Genomic DNA, 18,891 nt, shown 5'->3' with positions numbered 1-18,891 from the left:
CTGCTTCGTTATGGGACCCTGGGGCTGGATCCGTGCCTGGCTCCAGAGCTGAGGGCCCTGCCGCCTGGTCTGGATCAAAACGCTGGGAGATCGGGGCCCTGGGTCGAGGGTCAGATTCTCCTCCCTCTGGGACGTTCAGGGGATGTTGGACACTTGGGGGCACCGTGGGATCACTGGGATCCAGGATGGAGCCGGCGCTGGCCTATGCCATTCAATAAACCCTTCAGGGTGGGGCTGCCCAGCAGGCCCCACCGGGGGCTGTAGGAGCCAGGGCCTGGGTGCAGGGGTGAGACCCGGCTACATACACCAAGGCGGTGGGCGCGGTTCTCCGCACTCTGCACTGGGCGCTCGTGGCCAGCCATGGCCTTGGCATCCTTTTCAGTCTCCTCTAGGCCCCTCCAGCAGTGCCGGTGTGTCCCAGCTCCCAGCAGGGCAGGCGCCCCTGGGTCTTCTCGGCTGGGGCGTCGCTGCCCGTCTGTCAGCACCCTTGGCACGAACGCCGCTGGGAGCCGTTTGCACTGTGACGGGCGTTTCCCAATGGGGCACTTACAGCCCAGCTTACGGTGTGTCTAGCACGGGGGGCCTGGGTTCCTCCAGCCCTCTGCCAAGGGGAGCCCCGGCCCAGATTCCCCGCAGCCCACCTGGCCACACCCCCTGGAGCCGCCGTTCCCGCCGGAGCCAGTCACCTCCCTTCAGGTAGGTGAGGAGTCCCGGCGCCAGGAAGATCAGCCCCAGCACGAAGCCCCCGACCCCCGTCAGCATCGGGCTCCTGGCAGAGTCAGGCTGCACTGCTGGGAAAACAGGAGCTCGGGGGGTTCGGTCTCAGCCCGGCCTCCCGTTCCCCTTCTCACGTCCCGGCTCTCTGCCCTGGGGTCGGGGCGGGGCTCTGACCCAGGCTCATCCCCCCAGGGGTGCCCCTGCGGGCTCAGGGGTTGCCCCACACCCAGAGGCTCTTACCCCACGCTGCCCATCACCCCAGGGATTGGGCACCCCCAGCCCAGGGGCCAGTGAGCATCAGGGCAGGGCAGAGTCAGCAGTCGCCAGGCAGAGCCGGGCTCAGCTGCCCCCTTCCCAGGGAGTGGGGGGACCCAGGTCCCCGCAGCAGCAGATGGAGCAGGATGCGCCAAAGCCCCTCTGCCCCGGGAGTTTGGGGGTAAATTTAACCTTTTTGGCCACCCGACCCCCCCAAGAGTCACCTTCCAGCCCCGGGGCCCAGAGCTCCTTGTGGGGCTGGTCATTGTCCCATTGCACAAGAGGGGCAGCAGGTTGGGGGGCTGTGGGAGGCCCCTCTGAGGAGAGGGGGGCGACACCCCAGAGCGCTGGCCCAGCCTGTCGCTGATGCCGCAGCCCTCGGGGATCCTGCAGGACCTCTGACCTGCAGAGAAAGGAGCAAGGCCCCAGTGGTGGGGGCTGGCTCGAGGGGCAGCGACTTGGGGGGTCCCGCCGCCGTCCCTGGAGGTGGGGCGGAGCAGGAACAACACGGGGTGCAGCTCTGAGCATCGTTTACTAGCACGTTACAGACATTCACAGGGGCAACCTCCGGCGGGGTCACTGCGCTTCTGCACGGGAGTCGGTCATGGGACTTGGGGGGTGCTGAGGGGGTCAGGCTCCCCTCCCCGGGGGAGCTGGCACCTGGGATTTGTGTTATAACCGATGGCCCAGATCACACAGCTCCCCCCACAGAGACCCCCGGCGCAGGGCTCCCCGGGCTGCCAGCCCCCGGGTAGGGACTCAGCGGAGCACTGGGCCTGGCATGGAGAGGGGCCTACACAGGGGGGCCGGGGCAAGTTCAGTGGAGGATCCTGGCTCCAAGCTCCCAGCACTAACCACTAGACCCAGAGCTGGGGAGAGAACCCAGGAGTCCTGGCTCCCAGCCCACTGCTCCAACCCACCAGCCCCCACTCCCCTCCCAGAGCTGGGGAGAGAACCCAGGAGTCCTGGCTCCCAGCCCACTGCTCTAACCCACCAGCCCCCACTCCCCTCCCAGAGCTGGGGAGAGAACCCAGGAGTCCTGGCTCCCAGCCCACTGCTCTAACCCACCAGCCCCCACTCCCCTCCCAGAGCCAGGGACAGAACCCAGGAGTCCCGGCTCCCAGCCCCCCTGCTCTAACCCACCCACTTGCAGCCCCTCCCTGAGGGCTTTGCCGAGTGACATAGGGCAGCGGTGGCCCCAGTGAGTGCAGTGGCCCTTGGGGACCCTGGATCCCAGCCCCCCCAGCCTTCCCCCCACCATGTGCAATGGTCACAGAACAACCTGGGGAGTAGAGACCCCCCCCCAGCCCCTGGCGTATCCCCCTGCACCCAAAGGGTCAATCTCCCAGCGCCCCCCCGCCCCGATCCAGACCCGTCCTCAGGGCCCTCAGCTCTGGAGCCGGGCACAGATCCAGCCCCAAGGTCCATGTCCCCAGCAGACGGGCCAATGCCCACGCCTGGGCCGGTGCCGCCCTCAGGCCCTGGACTCCCCTGGTCCAACGTCCTGGTAGCCCCTGGAAGGAGAGAGCAGAGGGGATGGGTTATGGGGTGTAACGGCCCCACCCCCACCCCAGAGAGGGAGAGGACTCACCTGCGTCTGCTCTTCCACAGCACCACGGCCACGGCGGCTACGGCCAGAGCCCCCAGGGTGATGCCCACGGCCAGGCCGGGGCCCCAGCGTCTGCTGTGCTCTGTAAAACAGGGGGTGCCATGCTGGGAACGGGGACAGGAGTATGGGCCCTGGTCCCTCCGCCTCTCCCACAGTGCCCCCTGTACCTCCCACCCCCAACCCACTGCCCTCAGCCCCCCACCCCAGCCCTGTTCGCTCAGCCTCCCACACAGTCCCCACTGCACCCTTCACCCCGACCCACTGCCCTCAGCCCCCCACCCTGTTCCATCAGCCTCTCCTGTAATCCCCCCTGCTCCTTCCACCCCAACCCACTGCCCTCAGCCCCCCACCCTGTTCCCTCAGCCTCCCCTATAATCCCCCCTGCTCCCCCCACCCCAACGCACTGCCCTCAGCCCCCCACCCTGTTCCCTCAGCCTCCCCTGTAATCCCCCGTGATCCCCCCAACGCACTGCCCTCAGCCCCCCACCCTGTTCCCTCAGCCTCCCCTGTAATCCCCCGTGATCCCCCCAACGCACTGCCCTCAGCCCCCCACCCTGTTCCCTCAGCCTCCCCTGTAATCCCCCCTGCTCCCCCCACCCCAACCCACTGCCCTCAGCCCCCCACCCTGTTCCCTCAGCCTCCCCTGTAATCCCCCCTACTCCCCCCACCCCAACCCACTGCCCTCAGCCCCCGACCCTGTTCCCTCAGCCTCCCCTGTAATCCCCCCTGCTCCCCCCACCCCAACCCACTGCCCTCAGCCCCCCACCCTGTTCCCTCAGCCTCCCCTGTAATCCCCCCTACTCCCCCCACCCCAACCCACTGCCCTCAGCCCCCGACCCTGTTCCCTCAGCCTCCCCTGTAATCCCCCGTGATCCCCCCACCCCAACCCACTGCCCTCAGCCCCCCACCCTGTTCTCTCAGCCTCCCCTGTAATCCCCCGTGATCCCCCCAACGCACTGCCCTCAGCCCCCCACCCTGTTCCCTCTGCCTCCCCTGTAATCCCCCCTGCTCCCCCCACCCCAACGCACTGCCCTCAGCCCCCCACCCTGTTCCCTCAGCCTCCCCTGTAATCCCCCGTGATCCCCCCACCCCAACGCACTGCCCTCAGCCCCCCACCCTGTTCCCTCAGCCTCCCCTGTAATCCCCCCTGCTCCTCCCACCCCAACCCACTGCCCTCAGCCCCCCACCCTGTTCCCTCAGCCTCCCCTATAATCCCCCCTGCTCCCCCCACCCCAACGCACTGCCCTCAGCCCCCCACCCTGTTCCCTCAGCCTCCCCTGTAATCCCCCGTGATCCCCCCAACGCACTGCCCTCAGCCCCCCACCCTGTTCCCTCAGCCTCCCCTGTAATCCCCCGTGATCCCCCCAACGCACTGCCCTCAGCCCCCCACCCTGTTCCCTCAGCCTCCCCTGTAATCCCCCCTGCTCCCCCCACCCCAACCCACTGCCCTCAGCCCCCCACCCTGTTCCCTCAGCCTCCCCTGTAATCCCCTCTACTCCCCCCACCCCAACCCACTGCCCTCAGCCCCCGACCCTGTTCCCTCAGCCTCCCCTGTAATCCCCCCTGCTCCCCCCACCCCAACGCACTGCCCTCAGCCCCCCACCCTGTTCCCTCAGCCTCCCCTGTAATCCCCCCTGCTCCCCCCACCCCAACGCACTGCCCTCAGCCCCCACCCTGTTCCCTCAGCCTCCCCTGTAATCCCCCCTGCTCCCCCCAACGCACTGCCCTCAGCCCCCACGCTGTTCCCTCAGCCTCCCCTGTAATCCCCCCTGCTCTCCCCAACGCACTGCCCTCAGCCCCCCACCCTGTTCCCTCAGCCTCCCCTGTAATCCCCCCTGCTCCTCCCACCCCAACCCACTGCCCTCAGCCCCCCACCCTGTTCCCTCAGCCTCCCCTATAATCCCCCCTGCTCCCCCCACCCCAACGCACTGCCCTCAGCCCCCCACCCTGTTCCCTCAGCCTCCCCTGTAATCCCCCGTGATCCCCCCAACGCACTGCCCTCAGCCCCCCACCCTGTTCCCTCAGCCTCCCCTGTAATCCCCCCTGCTCCCCCCACCCCAACGCACTGCCCTCAGCCCCCCACCCTGTTCCCTCAGCCTCCCCTGTAATCCCCCGTGATCCCCCCAACGCACTGCCCTCAGCCCCCCACCCTGTTCCCTCAGCCTCCCCTGTAATCCCCCCTGCTCCCCCCACCCCAACCCACTGCCCTCAGCCCCCCACCCTGTTCCCTCAGCCTCCCCTGTAATCCCCTCTACTCCCCCCACCCCAACCCACTGCCCTCAGCCCCCGACCCTGTTCCCTCAGCCTCCCCTGTAATCCCCCCTGCTCCCCCCACCCCAACGCACTGCCCTCAGCCCCCCACCCTGTTCCCTCAGCCTCCCCTGTAATCCCCCCTGCTCCCCCCACCCCAACGCACTGCCCTCAGCCCCCCACCCTGTTCCCTCAGCCTCCCCTGTAATCCCCCGTGATCCCCCCACCCCAACGCACTGCCCTCAGCCCCCCACCCTGTTCCCTCAGCCTCCCCTGTAATCCCCCCTGCTCCCCCCACCCCAACGCACTGCCCTCAGCCCCCCACCCTGTTCCCTCAGCCTCCCCTGTAATCCCCCGTGATCCCCCCACCCCAACGCACTGCCCTCAGCCCCCACCCTGTTCCCTCAGCCTCCCCTGTAATCCCCCCTGCTCCCCCCAACGCACTGCCCTCAGCCCCCACGCTGTTCCCTCAGCCTCCCCTGTAATCCCCCCTGCTCTCCCCAACGCACTGCCCTCAGCCCCCCACCCTGTTCCCTCAGCCTCCCCTGTAATCCCCCGTGATCCCCCCACCCCAACGCACTGCCCTCAGCCCCCACCCTGTTCCCTCAGCCTCCCCTGTAATCCCCCCTGCTCCCCCCAACGCACTGCCCTCAGCCCCCACGCTGTTCCCTCAGCCTCCCCTGTAATCCCCCCTGCTCTCCCCAACGCACTGCCCTCAGCCCCCCACCCTGTTCCCTCAGCCTCCCCTGTAATCCCCCCTGCTCCCCCCATCCCAACGCACTGCCCTCAGCCCCCGACCCTGTTCCCTCAGCCTCCCCTGTAATCCCCCCTGCTCCCCCCACCCCAACGCACTGCCCTCAGCCCCCCACCCTGTTCCCTCAGCCTCCCCTGTAATCCCCCCTGCTCCCCCCACCCCAACGCACTGCCCTCAGCCCCCCACCCTGTTCCCTCAGCCTCCCCTGTAATCCCCCGTGATCCCCCCACCCCAACGCACTGCCCTCAGCCCCCACCCTGTTCCCTCAGCCTCCCCTGTAATCCCCCCTGCTCCCCCCAACGCACTGCCCTCAGCCCCCACGCTGTTCCCTCAGCCTCCCCTGTAATCCCCCCTGCTCTCCCCAACGCACTGCCCTCAGCCCCCCACCCTGTTCCCTCAGCCTCCCCTGTAATCCCCCGTGATCCCCCCAACGCACTGCCCTCAGCCCCCCACCCTGTTCCCTCAGCCTCCCCTGTAATCCCCCGTGATCCCCCCAACGCACTGCCCTCAGCCCCCCACCCTGTTCCCTCAGCCTCCCCTGTAATCCCCCCTGCTCCCCCCACCCCAACCCACTGCCCTCAGCCCCCCACCCTGTTCCCTCAGCCTCCCCTGTAATCCCCCCTGCTCCCCCCACCCCAACCCACTGCCCTCAGCCCCCGACCCTGTTCCCTCAGCCTCCCCTGTAATCCCCCCTGCTCCCCCCACCCCAACCCACTGCCCTCAGCCCCCGACCCTGTTCCCTCAGCCTCCCCTGTGATCCCCCCTGCTCCCCCCACCCCAACCCACTGCCCTCAGCCCCCCACCCTGTTCCCTCAGCCTCCCCTGTAATCCCCCCTGCTCCCCCCACCCCAACCCACTGCCCTCAGCCCCCCACCCTGTTCCCTCAGCCTCCCCTGTAATCCCCCCTACTCCCCCCACCCCAACCCACTGCCCTCAGCCCCCGACCCTGTTCCCTCAGCCTCCCCTGTGATCCCCCCTGCTCCCCCCACCCCAACCCACTGCCCTCAGCCCCCGACCCTGTTCTCTCAGCCTCCCCTGTAATCCCCCGTGATCCCCCCACCCCAACGCACTGCCCTCAGCCCCCCACCCTGTTCTCTCAGCCTCCCCTGTAATCCCCCGTGATCCCCCCAATGCACTGCCCTCAGCCCCCCACCCTGTTCCCTCTGCCTCCCCTGTAATCCCCCCTGCTCCCCCCACCCCAACGCACTGCCCTCAGCCCCCCACCCTGTTCCCTCAGCCTCCCCTGTAATCCCCCGTGATCCCCCCACCCCAACGCACTGCCCTCAGCCCCCCACCCTGTTCCCTCAGCCTCCCCTGTAATCCCCCGTGATCCCCCCAACGCACTGCCCTCAGCCCCCCACCCTGTTCCCTCAGCTTCCCCTGTAATCCCCCCTGCTCCCCCCACCCCAACCCACTGCCCTCAGCCCCCCACCCTGTTCCCTCAGCCTCCCCTGTAATCCCCTCTACTCCCCCCACCCCAACCCACTGCCCTCAGCCCCCGACCCTGTTCCCTCAGCCTCCCCTGTAATCCCCCCTGCTCCCCCCACCCCAACCCACTGCCCTCAGCCCCCCACCCTGTTCCCTCAGCCTCCCCTGTAATCCCCCCTACTCCCCCCACCCCAACCCACTGCCCTCAGCCCCCGACCCTGTTCCCTCAGCCTCCCCTGTGATCCCCCCTGCTCCCCCCACCCCAACCCACTGCCCTCAGCCCCCCACCCTGTTCCCTCAGCCTCCCCTGTAATCCCCCCTGCTCCCCCCACCCCAACCCACTGCCCTCAGCCCCCCACACTGTTCCCTCAGCCTCCCCTGTAATCCCCTCTACTCCCCCCACCCCAACCCACTGCCCTCAGCCCCCGACCCTGTTCCCTCAGCCTCCCCTGTAATCCCCCCTCCTCCCCCCACCCCAACCCACTGCCCTCAGCCCCCCACCCTGTTCCCTCAGCCTCCCCTGTAATCCCCTCTACTCCCCCCACCCCAACCCACTGCCCTCAGCCCCCGACCCTGTTCCCTCAGCCTCCCCTGTGATCCCCCCTGCTCCCCCCACCCCAACCCACTGCCCTCAGCCCCCCACCCTGTTCCCTCAGCCTCCCCTATAATCCCCCCTGCTCCCCCCATCCCAACGCACTGCCCTCAGCCCCCCACCCTGTTCCCTCAGCCTCCCCTGTAATCCCCCGTGATCCCCCCAACGCACTGCCCTCAGCCCCCCACCCTGTTCCCTCAGCCTCCCCTGTAATCCCCCCTGCTCCCCCCACCCCAACACACTGCCCTCAGCCCCCCACCCTGTTCCCTCAGCCTCCCCTGTAATCCCCCCTGCTCCCCCCACCCCAACGCACTGCCCTCAGCCCCCCACCCTGTTCCCTCAGCCTCCCCTGTAATCCCCCCTGCTCCCCCCACCCCAACCCACTGCCCTCAGCCCTCCACCCTGTTCCCTCAGCCTCCCCTGTAATCCCCCCTACTCCCCCCACCCCAACCCACTGCCCTCAGCCCCCGACCCTGTTCCCTCAGCCTCCCCTGTGATCCCCCCTGCTCCCCCCACCCCAACCCACTGCCCTCAGCCCCCCACCCTGTTCTCTCAGCCTCCCCTGTAATCCCCCGTGATCCCCCCAATGCACTGCCCTCAGCCCCCCACCCTGTTCCCTCTGCCTCCCCTGTAATCCCCCCTGCTCCCCCCACCCCAACGCACTGCCCTCAGCCCCCCACCCTGTTCCCTCAGCCTCCCCTGTAATCCCCCGTGATCCCCCCACCCCAACGCACTGCCCTCAGCCCCCCACCCTGTTCCCTCAGCCTCCCCTGTAATCCCCCGTGATCCCCCCAACGCACTGCCCTCAGCCCCCCGACCCTGTTCCCTCAGCCTCCCCTGTAATCCCCCCTGCTCCCCCCACCCCAACCCACTGCCCTCAGCCCCCCACCCTGTTCCCTCAGCCTCCCCTGTAATCCCCTCTACTCCCCCCACCCCAACCCACTGCCCTCAGCCCCCGACCCTGTTCCCTCAGCCTCCCCTGTAATCCCCCCTGCTCCCCCCACCCCAACCCACTGCCCTCAGCCCCCCACCCTGTTCCCTCAGCCTCCCCTGTAATCCCCCCTACTCCCCCCACCCCAACCCACTGCCCTCAGCCCCCGACCCTGTTCCCTCAGCCTCCCCTGTGATCCCCCCTGCTCCCCCCACCCCAACCCACTGCCCTCAGCCCCCCACCCTGTTCCCTCAGCCTCCCCTGTAATCCCCCCTGCTCCCCCCACCCCAACCCACTGCCCTCAGCCCCCCACCCTGTTCCCTCAGCCTCCCCTGTAATCCCCTCTACTCCCCCCACCCCAACCCACTGCCCTCAGCCTCCCCTGTAATCCCCCCTGCTCCCCCCACCCCAACCCACTGCCCTCAGCCCCCCACCCTGTTCCCTCAGCCTCCCCTGTAATCCCCTCTACTCCCCCCACCCCAACCCACTGCCCTCAGCCCCCGACCCTGTTCCCTCAGCCTCCCCTGTGATCCCCCCTGCTCCCCCCACCCCAACCCACTGCCCTCAGCCCCCGACCCTGTTCCCTCAGCCTCCCCTGTAATCCCCCCTGCTCCCCCCACCCCAACCCACTGCCCTCAGCCCCCCACCCTGTTCTCTCAGCCTCCCCTGTAATCCCCCCTGCTCCCCCCACCCCAACCCACTGCCCTCAGCCCCCCACCCTGTTCCCTCAGCCTCCCCTATAATCCCCCCTGCTCCCCCCATCCCAACGCACTGCCCTCAGCCCCCCACCCTGTTCCCTCAGCCTCCCCTGTAATCCCCCGTGATCCCCCCAACGCACTGCCCTCAGCCCCCCACCCTGTTCCCTCAGCCTCCCCTGTAATCCCCCCTGCTCCCCCCACCCCAACGCACTGCCCTCAGCCCCCCACCCTGTTCCATCAGCCTCCCCTGTAATCCCCCGTGATCCCCCCACCCCAACGCACTGCCCTCAGCCCCCCACCCTGTTCCCTCAGCCTCCCCTGTAATCCCCCCTGCTCCCCCCACCCCAACCCACTGCCCTCAGCCCCCACCCTGTTCCCTCAGCCTCCCCTGTAATCCCCCCTGCTCCCCCCACCCCAACGCACTGCCCTCAGCCCCCCACCCTGTTCCCTCAGCCTCCCCTATAATCCCCCCTGCTCCCCCCACCCCAACCCACTGCCCTCAGCCCCCGACCCTGTTCCCTCAGCCTCCCCTGTAATCCCCCCTACTCCCCCCACCCCAACCCACTGCCCTCAGCCCCCGACCCTGTTCCATCAGCCTCCCCTGTAATCCCCCGTGATCCCCCCAACGCACTGCCCTCAGCCCCCCACCCTGTTCCCTCAGCCTCCCCTGTAATCCCCCCTGCTCCCCCACCCCAACCCACTGCCCTCAGCCCCCACCCTGTTCCCTCAGCCTCCCCTGTGATCCCCCCTGCTCCCCCACCCCAACCCACTGCCCTCAGCCCCCACCCTGTTCCCTCAGCCTCCCCTGTAATCCCCCCTGCTCCCCCCAACGCACTGCCCTCAGCCCCCGACCCTGTTCCCTCAGCCTCCCCTATAATCCCCCCTGCTCCCCCCACCCCAACGCACTGCCCTCAGCCCCCCACCCTGTTCCCTCAGCCTCCCCTGTAATCCCCCGTGATCCCCCCAACGCACTGCCCTCAGCCCCCCACCCTGTTCCCTCAGCCTCCCCTGTAATCCCCCGTGATCCCCCCACCCCAACGCACTGCCCTCAGCCCCCACCCTGTTCCCTCAGCCTCCCCTGTAATCCCCCCTGCTCCCCCCAACGCACTGCCCTCAGCCCCCACGCTGTTCCCTCAGCCTCCCCTGTAATCCCCCCTGCTCTCCCCAACGCACTGCCCTCAGCCCCCCACCCTGTTCCCTCAGCCTCCCCTGTAATCCCCCGTGATCCCCCCACCCCAACGCACTGCCCTCAGCCCCCACCCTGTTCCCTCAGCCTCCCCTGTAATCCCCCCTGCTCCCCCCAACGCACTGCCCTCAGCCCCCACGCTGTTCCCTCAGCCTCCCCTGTAATCCCCCCTGCTCTCCCCAACGCACTGCCCTCAGCCCCCCACCCTGTTCCCTCAGCCTCCCCTGTAATCCCCCCTGCTCCTCCCACCCCAACCCACTGCCCTCAGCCCCCCACCCTGTTCCCTCAGCCTCCCCTGTAATCCCCCCTGCTCCCCCCACCCCAACGCACTGCCCTCAGCCCCCCACCCTGTTCCCTCAGCCTCCCCTGTAATCCCCCGTGATCCCCCCACCCCAACGCACTGCCCTCAGCCCCCCACCCTGTTCCCTCAGCCTCCCCTGTAATCCCCCCTGCTCCCCCCACCCCAACGCACTGCCCTCAGCCCCCCACCCTGTTCCCTCAGCCTCCCCTGTAATCCCCCGTGATCCCCCCACCCCAACGCACTGCCCTCAGCCCCCACCCTGTTCCCTCAGCCTCCCCTGTAATCCCCCCTGCTCCCCCCAACGCACTGCCCTCAGCCCCCACGCTGTTCCCTCAGCCTCCCCTGTAATCCCCCCTGCTCTCCCCAACGCACTGCCCTCAGCCCCCCACCCTGTTCCCTCAGCCTCCCCTGTAATCCCCCCTGCTCCCCCCATCCCAACGCACTGCCCTCAGCCCCCGACCCTGTTCCCTCAGCCTCCCCTGTAATCCCCCCTGCTCCCCCCACCCCAACGCACTGCCCTCAGCCCCCCACCCTGTTCCCTCAGCCTCCCCTGTAATCCCCCGTGATCCCCCCACCCCAACGCACTGCCCTCAGCCCCCACCCTGTTCCCTCAGCCTCCCCTGTAATCCCCCCTGCTCCCCCCAACGCACTGCCCTCAGCCCCCACGCTGTTCCCTCAGCCTCCCCTGTAATCCCCCCTGCTCTCCCCAACGCACTGCCCTCAGCCCCCCACCCTGTTCCCTCAGCCTCCCCTGTAATCCCCCCTGCTCCCCCCAACGCACTGCCCTCAGCCCTGCTCTACACAAGCCCTGTTCTCTCATCTGCCTCTGCTGCCCCCCCCCACTGCTCACCCCCACTCCCACCTCCTCTGGCTCCCCGCGTGCCAGTCCTGCTCCCTTATGTCCAACCCCTCCAGACCCCTGCCTCTGTCCCCAGTGTCCCCAGCCCTGCCCCATTGTCTCCCCCTGCCCCACTCCACACAGCTCCTCCATCCCGTCCCATTCATTCTCCCCTCAGCCCCCACCCTGCTCCTCCTGTTTCAGTCCTGTCCCGTCCCCCTCAGCTCCTCCATCCTGCTCCCCCTTGTCTACCCCCATAACCCTCACTCACCCCTCTGCCTCCCTCCATCCTGCTCCCCCTGATCCATCTCCACATCCCACACCCACCTGCTCTGCCTCCCTGCGCCCCAATCCCGCTGCCTGGACCCACCCCCGTCCCACTCAGGATGTGCAGGAAAAGCCCCCAGGGACCACGACCGCACCCCCACCCCAGGGACGTGCCCCTACCCCAGGGGATCAGCAGGCTCTGGCCCCCCAGGCTGCTGTGCTCCACCCGGCAGGCATAGCTGTGCCCGTCGCCCGGCCCCACGGCCAGGGAGCTGCGGAGCTGGTAGGTGAGGTCCGCGTTGGGCAGGATCCCGCTGGAGCTCAGCCGCCCGCCCGGCGCCACCTCCTCCCCGTCCTGCAGCCAGGCCACGCGGATGGGCCGGGGGTAGAAACCGGTGACCCGGCAAACCAGCAGTAACGGCGCGGGGGTCCCGGCTGGGGGAGGCGCTCGGGCAAACACCACGGCGACCGGCCGCTCTGAGACAGGGGGAGAGAGACGGGGCGGGGGAGAGGGACGATTCAGTTACAATTTGTGATGGAACTCCCTTCACTTCCTGTCCTAAACTGTTGTAGCTGCATCTGTATGCCAAGCAAGAGATCCCTGTAGAAACAAGCCCAGCGTCTCACCCCAGAGGCAGCTGCAATTCTGCGCCCGGTGAGAGATCCCTGTGTATGCAGCCCCTGCACACCAGCCAGCCTGAACGACATCAGAGCAATGGGGAACGGATCCCCATGCGGGGCTGTGGGCAGAGAGGTGCTGGAGGGATTTCGGGAGCCTGGGGCCCAGCCTCACCTTGCCTCTCCAGAGACTCTCTCCCGTGCTGGACCAAGCTCTTGATCCCATTGACACCCGTTGTTCTCAGGAGAGACTGAAGCATGGCGGTCGTGCCCCTGTCCTGGCTGAGAAGGTCCCGGGCGTAGAGCGCCAGCTTGTCCCCCTGCCGAGCGAGCCAGGTGCCTGTGCCCGCGTCGAAGCTGATGAAGTCCTCGCCGTTCATCCTGGCGTCACAGAACTGAGTCGAGGAGCCGTTGGGGTGGAGCTCGCAGCCAGGGGAGAACTGGGCAACAAAGGGGTCTGGAGCAGGGAGGGCAGGGGGACGAGAAGGGGTGCCCGGAGGGTCACCGGGGGCAGGGTGGGGGGCAGAAATAGAGATGGGGGAAGACATAATGTCAGGTGCCATGAGGACGCTGGGCCACACGACGCGGCGGGACCGTGGGGCGGCCCTGGCTGGAGTTCAGGGCACGTTGCAGTTTCTGTGTAAAGCTCATTTTTCACATGCAGTCAGACTGGCTCGAAAATTGCGGCGAGATGTCGGGGCCTGAGGCAGAGGTTGTGGTGCTAATCTGGGGTCCCTTGGCCACGGGTTCCTGAGACACAGACCCCCGCCCAAATGACCTGCTTTTCAAATCTAGAGCTTTTTTGAAAGTTATTTGTGCTGCTCAGAGGAAAACTGTGGCCCTGAGCCTCGATAAACGTACATCCCTGGGCTCCCCGGAGCTGGGCTCCGCACCGGTAGCAAGGACACGTTTGGCTTCCCAACGCAACGTTACCCAAGTCCCCGGGCCTTGGTTCTGCGTGTGGAGCGGTACGCCGGGCGGTGGCGCACCTGTGCCCACAGAGAGGTCACACCTCTGCGAGCGATTGTTTCCTCAGCAGCACCTCAGGGCGACACCCCGAGTCAGACACTCGCTCAGCGGGAGAGGCAGCACCCTCCGAGCCCCGGGAGGAGCCGTCCGCGCCCTGTCACCGAGAGGGTCCTGCGCCTGTGAGCTGTGAGGGCAGGGCCGGCTCTCCCGCTGTCGTGAAACGCACCTAGCTCTGCCCCAGCAAGGTGCAGGGGAGGCTTTGTGGTGCTAATTTGGGGGCAGGTGGTTAAGGGGTTCCTGAGAGAAAGTCTCCCCGGGGGACCTTAGTGCTCCAGCACAGACCCAGGGCTGAGCAGCTGAGCAGAGGGAGCTGGGTCTGTCCCATGCCCCGGGGCAGCGCGGGTTGTGGGGGGAGGCGCTATCTTAGCTCTGCATTTCCTGCTCGCGGGCTGGGTGTTTCGTGGTTCGCAGAGGTGTCAGTTTTCAACGTTCAGGGAGGACAGGTGGCACCGTGAGCAGCCGACACGCTCCTTCCACAAAGGCCTTTGGTAGGACACGTGGCCAGGAGCCGGGTCAGGGGCTGGGACACGGGGCCTTTCCCCTCTAGGGTGCGCAGGCTACAATCTGGCCCCAGAGCTGGGGGACTGGCTCAGTGGGGTGGAGAATGGGACACGGGGTGTTTCCCCTCTAGGGTGGGCAGGCAGGTGGAGCAGGTCGGAGTGTGGGGGCATGCACTCTTCCGGGGCCCCCAATTGGCCGGGGCCCCTGGGCATGGGCCCCATTTGCCCATTGGCTAATCCACCACTGGCCCCAGAGTGTGGGGACTGGCTAGCTCAGTGGTGTGAGAAAAGGCATACACGGCCTTTCCCCTTTAGGGGGTCCCCGCTCCAATCTGGCCCCAAGGTAGGAGACTGGCTGGCTTGGGGGGTCAGGGAATGGCCAATCAAGTGGCATCATATTTGTCACCCTGTCAGGACCCACTCAGTCGCTGCTGTGAGTGTGTCAGTTCTCAGCTCCCTGCTGGGTTTGGGGAGCGACCCCCTCAGACCGCTCCATACTCACAGCCCTCTCCTGCATCCTTAACTGCTTTGTTCATCAGACGGATGAAGCTGGACAGGGAGCGATGGATCAGCAGCTCCAGGTCCTGCCACTGCTTCGGGGTAACGTCCCGCTGGGCCCAGGGCTGCAGGAAGCGGATCTGGCAGGGGCTGCAGTCCAGGGAGGGGTCTCCAGGTCGCCCAGCAGGGCCTTCAGCTGTATGTCCGCGGAGCTGGCGCTGGGGAAGACGATGGTTTGGAGCAGCCGGAGGGTGAGAGACGCTGGGGGTGGGGGGTGGGAAGGAAAGGGGAGGACGGAGCAGGGTGAGGAACAAGATGAATCAGTGCCAGTCTCCTGAGCACCCCTCATCCCTGGCACCAGGTCTCTCCCTGCCGAACCCATCTCCCCCTGCACCCCACAAGCCCAGCATTGTGCTGCCCCACTCTGACCCTACGATGATATCCCCCATCCCCCCGTAGCGAAAAGGTCCAGGTGGGGGGTCCCCACTTACCAGCCAGGGCCCCCAAGCCCAGGAGAGGAGCAGAGGCATAGCCTCCTGGCAGGGGACCTGAGCTGTGCCGGGGTTGGGGAGCAGGACGCGGGGCTGGGGTCACCCGCATGTTCTCGGTTCTGCTCCGGGCCACACGTCTCGGCAAACTTCTGCATTCCTCTGGCTCTGCTCAGAGGCGCCCCCCCCCCATCCCCAGCCCCGGGGCAGTCAGGGCAGGAGCAGACGGGGGATCCCCCCCTTGCGCCAGGTTTCAGAACCAGGCCCTGTCCCAGGCTCACCTCAAGGACGTGAGAGCAGGAAGGGCGGGGGGTGTATTGCACGGACACCCCAGCACTGTACGGGGCCCAGCGCCCCCTCCTGAGTCCCTGCCCCCCTCCGGAGCGGGCCGGAGACCCACCGGATCGGGGCTACGGCTCCAGCTCGGGAACAGGCGGTGGGAGGACCCATTGGGGGCCAGATCCCCGAGGGACGTCTGGGCCTGCAGCCCCCCTGCTCCCCGCATGTTCCCCGAGCTCTGAAGCTCTCCCACCTCCCCAGTCCTGGGGAAATGCCGCTCGGCCCCTGCGGAGGGGCAGGGACGTGCAGATCTCTGGGGGGCAGTGGGGGCTAGGTGGCCCTGTCCGGATCCGCCATTGTCTTCTCAAGAGCTCCGTTGATCTGGGGCCTAAGATCCGGACAGCCAGGGACCACCCCCACCTGTGCCTTAGCCTGCCCCGAATGCAAACGGTCTCCCCCCCCCGGAGACCCGGCCGGCCCCTTCTCCCCACGCATACTGGGATGGGGAGGGCGTCGGGGGGATCCCACCGGGTGCCCCGCCCTGTCACTGGTGGGGGCGCCCCCAGACCCCCTCCTCCAGTAACACGGCCGTCGGCCTCGACTGGCCGCGGCTGGCGTGGGCCCCGCCGTTGGCTGGGGGGACCCTGGGGCTGCCACGGGAGCGGGGGGGGCACGGCAGTGCGCCCCACCTCCCACTGTCTTGGCGATGCCCATGAGTCACGCCCCGCCCCCAACTGCGAACCCCACACCCCTCGAGACCCCAATGGGGGGGGGTCAGGGAAGGGGGTGGCGCAGAAGGGAGGGGAATGGGAGAGAGAAGGGGGGGAAGAGACGGGTGGGTGGAGGGAGGGCAGGACCCCCAGCCTCCCTCCCTGCTCGTTAGCCCCTCCCCTTGCCAATAGCCCCTCCCCTCTCATTAGCCCCGCCTTCCCCTCCCAATAGCCCCTCCCCTTTCCAATAGCCCCTCCCTCTCCCTCCCCCTCCCCTTAGCCCTTCCCACTCCCTCCCCTCATCCATTCTCCTTTCCTGGTTCTTCCCCCCCTTAAAGCTGGGCAGCCAATCAAGAAGCGCCGTCCTTTAATGCGTCACTAGTTGCCGGGCAGAGTCAGCCGAACAGGCGCGGGGAGGGGGGGGGAGAGAAAAGGGCGGGAAATGGGCGGTGAGTCGGCGCGAGGCGCCGACGACCCCTGTGAGGGGAGGAGGGGCCAACTGTCACCTGAGGGGAGCATGGGGGAGGGGGAGTCCTCTCCCCCCACTCCCTCCCATCAGCCCCGCCCACTCCATGGCCCCTCCTCCCCCTTCCTCTCTCAGATCCCGCCTCCTCTCTTTCCCCTCCCTCCCCCTCAGGCCGGGCGACCAATCAGAAGGTATCACCGCCTCCCTCGTCACTAGTTGCCAGGCAGAGCGCCCCTGAGCAGGGGAGCGGGGGGGGGGGCGCAGGGCCCTCCCCAGGGTTTATTGTAGGGTCGCCCAAAGGTAGAAAAGGCTCCAGTGACCCAGAGTGTCCATGAGGCTCCATGGCTGCGGCGTGGAGCAGCCAGCCCTGGCCCCCGTGGGGGGAGTCAGCCCCGGGGAGCACAAACAGGATCTGGCCCAGGAGCTGACGAGAGCCGACCCGCTCGGGACCAGCCACCGCCATCTAGGGACATGACCCCCGGGGCGGGGACTCCACAGCCGCCCCGCTGGAGCGCGGCATTGCCGAAAGGGGACCTCCACAGAAACCAGGGCGCGCGCTCGACGGGAACGGAAAGGGCCAGCCCCAGCCCCAGATGCGGCAAGCTGCTCGCCAACTTTCAAAACGCCGGAAGGGCGGCTCCCGTTCGACGTGTGCCCCAAAGCAAAACCATAGGAAGAGGCCCAACACAGAGCCACCGTGGCTAGCTGACAAAGGGAAGGAAGCCGTGAGAGGCAAAAAGGCCTCCTTTAAAAGTGGATGTGAAATCCCAGGGAGGAGAACAGAAAGGAGCATAAACTCTGGCAAGTGAAGTGTAAAAGTATGATTAGGAAGGCCAAAAAAGAATTTGAAGAGCAACTAGCCAAAGACTCAAAAACTAACAGCAAAAATTGTTTTAAGTAGGAAGCAAGGCAACCAATCAGTGAGGCCAATGGACAATCGAGGAGCAATCAAGGACGACAAGGCCATTGCAGAAAAGCTAAATGAATCCTTTGCATTGGTCTGCACTGCAGAAGATGTGAGGGAGATCCCCACGCCTGAGCCATTCTTGTTAGGTGACAAATCTGAGGAACTGTCCCAGATCGAGGTGTCATTAGAGGAGGTTTGGGAACAAAGTGATAAACTAAACAGCAATAAGTCACCAGCACCAGATGGTATCACCCAAGAGTTCTGTCGGAACTCAGGTGTGAAGTTGCAGAACGACGAACTGTGGTATGGGTAGCCTATCGTTTAAATCCGCTTCTGTGCCAGATGGCTGGAGAATAGCTAACGTGACACCAATTTTTAAAAAGGCTCCAGAGGTGATCCTGGCAATTACAGGCCAGGAAACCTAACTTCGGTGCCGGGCAACCTAGCTGAAACTTTAGTCAAGAACAGAATTATCAGACGCCTAGATGAACACAAGTTGTTGTGTTTAAGCAGTTTTTGTAAGGGGAAATCATGCCTCACCAATCTACTAGAATTCTTTGAGGGGGTCAACAAGCATGTGGACAAGGGGGATCCAGTGGATATAACGCACTTGGACTTTCAGAAGGCCTTTGACAAGGTCTCTCACCAAAGGCTCTTAAGCAAAGTAAGCGGTCGTGGGATAAGAGGGAAGATCCTCTCATGGATCGGTAACTGGTTTAAAGACAGCAAACAACGGGTAGGAATAAACTGTCAGTTTTCAGAATGGAGAGAGGTAACTAGTGGTGTCCCCCAGGGGTCTGTACTGGGGCCAGGACCATTCAACATATTCATAAATGCGCTGAAAAAAGGGGTAAACAGTGAGGTGGCAAAATTTGCAGACAATACAAAAAGAAAAGGAGGACTTGTGGCACCTTAGAGACTAACCAATTTATTTGAGCATGAGCTTTCGTGAGCTACAGCTCACTTCATCGGATGCATACTGTGGAAACTGCAGAAGACATTATATACACAGAGACCATGAAACAATACCTCCTCCCACCCCACTCTCCTGCTGGTAATAGCTTATCTAAAGTGATCATCAAGTTGGGCCATTTCCAGCACAAATCCAGGTTTTCTCACCCTCCGCCCCCCCCCCCGCCACAAACTCACTCTCCTGCTGGTAATAGCCCATCCAAAGTGACCACTCTCTTCACAATGTGTATGATAATCAAGGTGGGCCATTTCAATTTCCTGCACAAATCCAGGTTCTCTCACCCCCCTCCAAAAACCACACACACAAACTCACTCTCCTGCTGGTAATAGCCCATCCACTTTGTGTGTGGGGGGGCGGAGGGTGAGAAAACCTGGATTTGTGCTGGAAATGGCCCACCTTGATTATCATGCACATTGTAGGGAGAGTGGTCACTTTGGATAAGCTATTACCAGCAGGAGAGTGAGTTTGTGTGTGTGTGTTTTTTGGAAAAGGGGGGGGGGGTGAGAAAACCTGTATTTGTGCTGGAAATGGCCCACCTTGATTTTCATGCACGTTGTAAGGAGAGTGGTCCCTTTGGGATAGGCTATTACCAGCAGG

The 18,891-nt window shown here is 65.9% G+C and overlaps 1 pseudogene; it reads right to left on the bottom strand.

Moving 5' to 3' along the window:
* Positions 1 to 170: 170 nt before the first annotated feature.
* Positions 171 to 15,001, bottom strand: LOC141998112 (antigen-presenting glycoprotein CD1d2-like; annotated as a pseudogene).
* Between the last annotated feature and the right edge of the window lie 3,890 nt (positions 15,002 to 18,891).

Source organism: Natator depressus, chromosome 14 (genome assembly GCF_965152275.1).
Source record: "Natator depressus isolate rNatDep1 chromosome 14, rNatDep2.hap1, whole genome shotgun sequence".
In the NCBI taxonomy this organism is placed as follows: domain Eukaryota; kingdom Metazoa; phylum Chordata; order Testudines; family Cheloniidae; genus Natator; species Natator depressus.
The sequence above is the reverse complement of the archived record's forward strand: the minus strand, read 5'-3'. Positions and strand labels throughout refer to the sequence as shown.